This window comes from Typopeltis vanoorti, chromosome 15 (genome assembly GCF_054136105.1).
Source record: "Typopeltis vanoorti isolate ZY-2024b chromosome 15, IOZ_Tvanoo_1.0, whole genome shotgun sequence".
Classification (NCBI taxonomy): domain Eukaryota; kingdom Metazoa; phylum Arthropoda; class Arachnida; order Uropygi; family Thelyphonidae; genus Typopeltis; species Typopeltis vanoorti.
This window is the reverse complement of record NC_143563.1, coordinates 13,241,311-13,250,506: the sequence shown is the minus strand read 5'-3', so window position 1 is coordinate 13,250,506 and position 9,196 is coordinate 13,241,311.

The window sequence follows — 9,196 nt, the reverse complement described above, 5'->3', positions numbered from 1 at the left end:
GGGGGGGGGTGGGGGGGGGGGGGGGTGGGGGGGGGGGGGGGTGGGGGGGGGGGGGGGTGGGGGGGGGGGGGGGTGGGGGGGGGGGGGGGTGGGGGGGGGGGGGGGTGGGGGGGGGGGGGGGTGGGGGGGGGGGGGGGTGGGGGGGGGGGGGGGTGGGGGGGGGGGGGGGTGGGGGGGGGGGGGGGTGGGGGGGGGGGGGGGTGGGGGGGGGGGGGGGTGGGGGGAGGTTTTTTTTTTTATTGGTTTTTATTCCCCGAGTGTTTACCAATTACGCAAGGGTTCGATTCCGATTGGTGCAATGACTTTCAACTATTTCTTTCAGAATTTGGAAAAGCGCTGACACTATGTTTATATTGTGAATAAAATAGAAGCAAAGCTATAAAACTATTCGGATCCAAGGCCTTCTAAAATAAAAATATACTTTAGAGATCTCCTATAACTTAGAGAATACATTCATTTTCTCTCTCTCTGATTCATTCTATTAATAGTTTGCTTCACATAAATCAGTCTGAACGTTTGTTTTCCACAACGAATGTCTCCAAACAAATGTTCGTTCGAGTCAGTTCTTTATCAGGCCTTTGTTTCAAAATATCAAACTTCTTAACTTCCCATGCAGTGTTGGCTTATTTAGCATCAGGAAACCCTGCATGTGAAAAATTGTCGCATTTATCCTCACTCTTTCACTCGATTCTAAATATTCTTACCTCAGCCAGTTTTATTCCGAGATGCTCAAATCATAAACTCATTACCAGAGAAAAACAGTTTCCTTTCCTACTTCGTGAACTCCGTGTTAAAGCAGAACTCTTCATTGAAGCCACTTTACAGTTTCCTGTTCCTCTAATTCCATCACTTGTTCCGATAAATCCAAATCACCGCCGTCCTTGAGACAGAAGGCGAAACTTTTCGCTCAGCTTTTCTTGGAATGTCGAAATAAAAAAAAAAAATCTCCTTTTATTTGCTCTTCACTTGTTGACAATCTCACCAATCGAGTCAAAGGATTCGCCTTGTTACGATGTCTTTTTCGGAATCCACTATTAATATATATTTCGACTGTCAAGTTTACTTAAAAACCTCGAAAAATTTCTCTGATCTGCGTTATTTTAAACTTGCATTCTGTCTTTACTTGTTTTCTTCGTTCCCCGGCTACCGAACGCTCTGTCAGCTGACAATCTCCTCGGCGAGCATGCGCACTCCATGTAAATGGCAAGCGAGAAGTCACTTTAATAACTGACAGGTTGACTTCGATAGCGTAAACAGAATGTCTGCAGAAACCGAAACAAATATCTCAATACTTAACAATTTTATATTACAATAAAGAAGATTAAAAATCATTACAAAAACTATCAAAATCTTGTAAGTACATCGATTTCAAATGGTTTACGTTTCATTTGAACAGTAAGAATATCAGCAAAGGCACATCGCAAGTCCGATATACGTGGTACGAAACCGAAGTTAATAATATACAAACATACAGAAATAATTGTAAACAGATTCACATTTATAAATTATAATTATTTTTCATACGCCAAATATAAAAAGGATTTAATAGGATAGATACAGGGGAAAAATGGTTCAGCATTTAGTAGTGGTGTGAGGACTCGATTTTTTTGCTTGGTTTGTGGATGAGTGGAATGGGTTGTCAGAGCCAGTTGTGAGTGCTTTGTCTGTTAATGGACTCAAGGAGATTGTGTGGATAGATTGGGTCTCCCACGATCAGTCTACGGACTCCACGGAGGTGCCTATAATAATAATAATAATAATAATAATAATAATAATAATAATAATAATAATAATAATAATAATAAAGTATACAATGCATTAGCCCTACCAGTCGTATTGTATGAAATCTGAACAATAAAACAAAGATCAATAACAGCTGAAATGAAGTTTATGAGAAGAAAAAAAATGCAAACTATACTCTATTCGAGCACGGAAGAAATGAAGACATCATGAAAGAGTTAAACCAGGAATCAGTAATAGAAAAAATTTAAAAATATGAACAGAAATGGGCGGAAGACGTTGAAAGAATGAAGACAGAAAGATTACCAAAACCAGTTTTAAATTACAAACCATTAGGAAAAAGAAAATCAGGAAGAGATTCAACTCCGATCACTTCTAAGGCCGCTCTACGCCGAAATCCTTGAAAAGAGTGATCATCATTTTCTATAGGCATCTTCTATACCAGCTAACACCAAGGAGTCTCCGAAGCTCAGTCGGCATAGACGAGGCCCTTTGGTCAGAGAAACCAGGGTTCGGTTCCGGTCTATGAAGACAGGAATTTTCTCAGATGTTTTCGACTGGTGGGGTAGCCGCTATCATACAAAGGTGCAGCCTTTCCTCTCCCAAAACTCGGGTTTTTCATTCCTGAAAACAAGCAAACTGGCCCGTAACCACACACATCTATACACAGGTTCAAATCCGGGATATCTCAAACAACCGAACCTCTCAAATTCCTATTTAACTCACTTATACACAAAATAGGTCATTCTCTTGTAAACAAATGAAAAATCTTTAATTTACAAAAATCACTTCCATATACAGCATCAAATCAACTTACAAAACTACTACGCAAGCGCAGCATTTTTTTTTTTTTTTTTTCAAATTTCAACAAGATAAATACTATAACTCTATAACTTCTTCACCATCACATAAACCAATAGTATTGTCCTACATAAAAAAAAGAAAGAAAGAAAGAATCTTCTGTAACTTTAGTCTCTTGAGACCAGCTAACTCACCTTCAGCTGAAACTCTCTGATAATGGATGGTCCCTTGCGTGTGCCCCGAACTGAGGTTTTTGCAACCACAGCGCAAAATCATTACCAAAGTCGTTTCGAGAAACAATCTGACTCGAAAACAATTCTGTCCGTCACACTAAAGGCTTATGCGTGATTCTGACTAAAATGAATAATAAACGTAGTCAGTGTCTGAAGAATCCTATTGTTTAAAATACGCATGCGTCAATCTTTATGTATTAATATTATATACTCTTTTTTTTTAAAGAAAAAATTTGTTCTTGAGATTAATTTATATAACTTGGACAAACAACTAGTTATTAGTTATTCGCACTTTACTTGTTGATTGAGTTTCATTTTTGAGTTATTTAATGGAAAGAAAGAATCATAGTTTTTAGATAGCGGGAAGGTAAAGGTAAAGTTTAAACCATTTTTTAAGTCTTCGGTTGAATTTGAGATTTTTTCCCCGGTTTTTGTGATATTAAAAACACTAACAACTTTGTATTCTTTCTAGAGTCTCCAAGCTCTTGTAAATGCTTTCAAGGGATGCTTTTGTGGCCCACAGCGTGTAAGTTTCTTTTTGGATTTTTTTTTTTTCCCCTTAAATTGTTTGTAGCAGTCATGGAAGCACTCTCCATAGGCGACTGTTTCCGCTGTTTTAAATTTCTCTTCTACTTTTATTCTAATATAATTCTTATCTTTTTTCTTCAGGTTCCACGCTTGGAGAACCTGAGAGTAATGGAGGAGGAGATGCTGGCAGACAAGTACGCCATAATATATGTCGAGGACTGGGATACAGGCGAAGAATATGAAATGCTTGTGTATTCGAAAGGCAATTTAAATGCTGAAGACAAAGTAAGTTCTTTCTATTTGTTTTTTAAGTTCTCATAATTAAAACGATTTTAAAAATTATCTTTTTTCCTTTCTCTCTTACACTAACAGTTGGCAAGTAAAATTTCATCTTTAAGCAGACTGACGTTCAATATGTTTGGGGTGATGTCCTGAATCGTGAATGAAGCGACTTTGTGCGCTAAATTTTAATAATTCGTTAGAATGATGAACTGGTTTGAAAAAGAAAATATCACTTTTTGTCTTTAGATTAGAATAATGGTCTCAGACTGAATGATAAAATTCATCTACTACCTAAAATGCATAAGAATTAAGGAATATGAGATGGAATTCCCTGAAACCACATGATTACAGTTTTCCTTTTGTGCTGCATACTCCTTCAGTGAGATTTTTCAGTTTCCCAAGTTGTGCGTTTTTTGTTTGATTTCTGTGGCAAAATAAAAAATTAAAATTGAAATGAAAAGATTTCACTAATTGATACTGAATAAACATAAACTTTCATACTGCAGAGATACCTTAGGAATCATTCTCATCTACGTAACTTTTATTTCGTAGGAATATTTGCTTACTGAGTACGAAACCATCAAGAACGCCCACAAAACCGAAGATGTGCCCAAATTTCTTGCAGCCATGCAGACAGAACGATCGTGAGTTTTTGTTTTCTTATTTGTATTACTATTACTATAATGTATTATTACACCTTCTAGTGTACATTCATTTGTTTCTTGCAGTGGAACATGTCGAGTTGATGTTAGGAAAATCTTTTAAAGAATGATAAAAAGAAAAAAAAATGAAGGCCTGTGTAGCTCTCTGGAAGTGACGCATACACCCTCTGCGCTTGGCCATACGAAGATAGACTTGTGTCGCCGACTGGAGGAATTTTTCTAACCCTTTCCTAGACTGGTTCCCGAAAGTGGGTCTCTGGCTCGGGAAAGCGGTTTTCTTTTCTCCCAGAAACTCGGGTTTTTCGTCCCGTAAAAGCAAGAAAATCGACCGTAGAACCCACATTATTTCAGATAGTAAGATATCCTGTTAGGATTAGGTACCAAGAGATGGCAGCACATGTTTGCCGATATTTTCAACGGTAGCCGCCTATAATTAGTGATAGACATGGGCCAACTATGTCCGATTGGCTACCAGTGAAGACTGAATTGCCCACTCACTCACCAAACGCTACACAGAATTTAAAGGACTCACTATTCCCTATAAGGTAATAAAAGGCGTTAGCTGATTACTATAATAAAAAAGGCCGTTTTTTTAGCCCTATCTAACTTTTGGAGACTGAGTGGGCAGTTCAATCTCCACTAGTAGCCAATCAGAGATAGCTAGCCCAAGGCACTAATTAATCGGCATGCAGTGAAGAAGACGGCTAGTAAGTGCCGCCATCTGGTGGTCCCTAACCCTAACACAATATTTTTAATGTCTGAAAATAGTGTGGGTTCGACGGCCGATTTTCTTGAGTTTACGGGAGGAAAAACCTGCTAGCCCCTGCCAGAGATCGACTAACTCTGGAACCGGTCGAGAAAAGGCTTAGAAAAAGTTCCTCTAGTCGGCGACTAGATTCGAACGCCTTTCGTCGTGCGGTCAAGCGCTGTCGAGTGCAAACGCCACTTCTACTGAGCTACACATTAAAACCGTCTGGCATGTCATGATATTTTTGCCCTTAAAATTACTTTCACATCGTTTAACAGTTTAAAAAAATGCCCAAAACCGGATAATGACTCATTCAAAAAACATACATCCTTTTTGTATATATATTGTACAAAATATAATGCTTATCAATTTGTGCAGATGATTATTCAAAGAACAACCTGAAGAAGTCTTCATGCTTAGGCTGTTAGTGTAAACATGTTCCTGTGTAAAAATAGAACAATAAACAATGTTTCATTATGACTGAGTAATATATTATCAGAGTTCATATCTAACATTCCACAAAGTGTAACAACTTATTCTCTGTTTTCTTTTAGCATAATTTTTATTATGGAAGCAAGTTAAGAAACCGCAGCAGAAAGCCCATCGTAAGTAACTTGCGTATCTATCTTTGTGCAAATAGAAAGAAACAACTGTTTTTACATCGCTATTAATTATATTTATTTATCTAGTGGCATGTTTTTCCATGAGCCTCCGTAACTCAGTCGATCTAGACAAGGGGTTGGCAAACTTTTTACACGATTAACCCCTTCGTGGAATTCTTGACCCCTCATCGACCCCCATCATATTAAATAAAAATAAATGTTTTCAATAATAAATTTCTCAATTTAATTATTCTCGATAAGAAATATTTAAAGAAAATACTTAACGAAATTTATAAAGAACATTAAAAATTCACTTACATTTTATTAATTTACTTGGAATGGTTAATGAGAGGGATGTGTTTGATGAAGAATAGTCATTGCATCAATATTTGGTTGGATATTGGTGAGTTTTAGCCTTAAGTCATCACTCCTCTACCAGGTTCATTCTGTTTCTCTCCTCCGTTAAAAGTGAATTTGCATCGCTAAAACCTGCTTCAACCGTGTATGAACTTGGGAATGCAAGTAAAAAAGGGTTCAACTGCTGTATAAGCTTGGGGTATTTATTATTAGTATTTACATTGATCCAATAGTCATTGAGGCTTGTTTTTAAACAAGCATTTAGCTTCGAGATCCACACACATATCAACGAGCTCACTTGTAAGTCAAATTCAATGTCTGCATTTTCTATTTCGAAATCAAACTGTAACCATCCAATCATTTACGTGCATTTTCTTCAAGTCCTTGAAACGTACTTTAAAGTTTTCCTTTTTTTATTTTCCTAAGTGATTTATGTATATCTCTAGGTTAAGGTCTAAAACCTTTCCCTCTTCTCCATCTTCCAGTTGCCTAAGTTCGAAAAATAGCTGTAATCTTTAGTTGCCAATGAAGATTTAATATTTTAGCTTGAACGCCTGTTAGGATTGTTTGGGCTTGAATAATTGTAACATTTTACCTTGCAGATGTTTCTGTATTTCGTTAAATTTTCAATATAGGTCTGTCAAATAGGAAAGATGATTTTTACCCTTTTCAATTCGTCACATAGTGATTGGTCGACATCCGTAAGAAACTCGACAGTGGAGTCATACATGCCAACAAGTCTTTCCAAGGAATCACTTCCTTGATAATCACCTTACCTCCGGGTGCAAAAGAAGTTGGTTAAAGGTTTCATTTTTTTCACACGACATTGCAAACCGTCGCGAATTCGGAGATGCGTTTTAATTTTATTCACTGACCTTTTAAGGCAGCGTGCAGTTTGCCACTTGGATTCTTGGCTACAAGATGGTTTCTGTGTAATACACGGCGAACAATATGCACCTTTTCTTGAGTAAGGATGCAAATCCTCTGTGACGGCCGCCCATTGCTGTACACCATCGGTAGCCACTGCAGTAATATTTTCGAGGGGAGTATTAAGTTTCTTCAGACAATCCTCTAGGCACCGCAAAATTGTCTCAGCTTTAAGGTAGTTGGCAAACAAAAACTCGCCAACAGTGCGCTTTAGGGTTTGACTATTATACCTCACATAGGCCATGAGAATATTTGAACTATAAATTTTCTGCCCATCATTGGCCACTTCATCGATATGTCGATCACTGTCCTTGCACTAAATGATATTCATTTTGAAAACAGGTTGGGAGTCTTTCTTCATAACAGTTCCAATCACATCTTTAATGGCTGGCATGATGATTTTCTCACCAATGGTATCTGGTTTTTCTTTCTTTGCTACATTAAGAGAGATATTGTATGATGCCTTCAGTCCTCCTTCACAATCTCCACTTGCAGGTGCTTTTAAAAATGCCTTTAGATTTCGTCGTTTTATGATCTTTTCTTTCAGTGCCTTAAAAACTTAGGATCTTTGTTCTTCTTATCAGAACGAACCCTTTCGAGATGGTCTTTCATCTTTGGAGGCTTCATGGCATCACCACTGAGAGTCTTCTCACATAATAGGCACACAGGCATTGTTTCGTTGGTAAATGATGGTATAAATCCAAATTTTAAACACCTTGCAAATACTGTCCACACTTCTTACTATCAGGGGCATCCATTATGCGCACTATGACTTTAGAAAAATTACGCATTAAATTCAAAATTATCAGATCACTTGAACACCATCCTGATAGCTATGGACGATAAACGCACACGAGCCTTTAGATTGTTTCTGTTCTAGATGTCTTCATCGGGGAGAGCGTGCGCTTTTCTCCCTCAGTTGGCTCAACCGATCAGCCAGTTAGGGGCTGCCTGTTTACTAGGTGTTACTCAGAAATCATTTTAGGTGTTTATTCATCTTTTGAACCCTACACATTTATTGACCCTTGCATCACCCACATCGACCCCTGAGTCTTCGACATAATCGTACACAGGCATACGATTTATATGGTAATTATCAGAGCTGGTATAAATCTTCTCTAAATTTCTCTAAACAATCTGCTATGTCAATTCAATGCATGCGTTACTCGAGTGGTCCATTTTTCGGGAGAAAAAACCCTGCCCATCTCATTAAGAGCATAACGGCTAATCATCATTTTACAAGCCCTTATTAAACAGTCTTTTTCGCATCCTAGATTCAAGAGGTTATCAGATCTCTTCCGACTTCGCCAGACATGTTTTAGTATCTATGTGACGATAAAGAAATAGCCTTGTATTGTTGCCGTTTCTAAGACGTCGTGGATTGTAAGACGCACGATAATGTTTAATGTCACTAAGAAAGGACAACAATCACTACAACAGAACAGCCACTTATGCCTGAAAATATCTAAACTAGGTGTTACTCAAGAATCATTTAAATAGGTGTTGCATATTGACCTCCAAATTTTTCCCTTCAGCACATTTATCGACCCTTGCAAATTAATCCGAACAAGGCGAATGTTTTCAATTTTTTGGTTTAAATTCGTACAATTACGATTTTGGTTTATTAATTTTCGGTTTTAGCTTTTAGTTCACTATTTTGGTCTGAGTGCAGCGTGTTCTCTAACTGTCTGCTACGATGTTAATTCAATGCATGTTGCGTTACTCGAGTGGTCTTTCATTTCTTTCTTTTTTTTTTTTTTGAGGTAATCTTTCTCAGCACACATCCATCACTCAAATACCAGATTGCCTAACGAGTGTGGTGTTGGTTTGCGTGTAATTAATGCGATTATTAAAGATGTTTAGGTAGATAGCACCTTCACTCCTGACAGAAAAGGAAAATGAGTGAGAAAAAGGAAAACTCTTCCGACTTACTCGCCAGACATCGTTTACTAGTCTATGTGGAAGAGCAAATACTGAATCCAAAATTGTCTGCTGTGCACTTAACTAAAGACTTGGTAGCTAGTGAGATTGTAATATTTCTGACATGCCAGTCCATTGAAGAGTGTTAGAAGCAGGGAGGACGACCCACACATCCAAAAATAAACGTGTTGACGAAGACTATGCACGAAAGAGGCTGCAGTGGCTAAAAGTGTACAAAGATTGAACTGTTGAGAGCGAGTACCCTATGTTCGCAAATCAGCAACTGAGAAGACTTCTCGCGCCCACCTTCAACGAGCTCCTAAAGGCCCAGCGAAAAAGATGTTCTGCAGTTGTGTCACACATGATTTTCGGTCCAGCATCACTTAGTGCACTGTT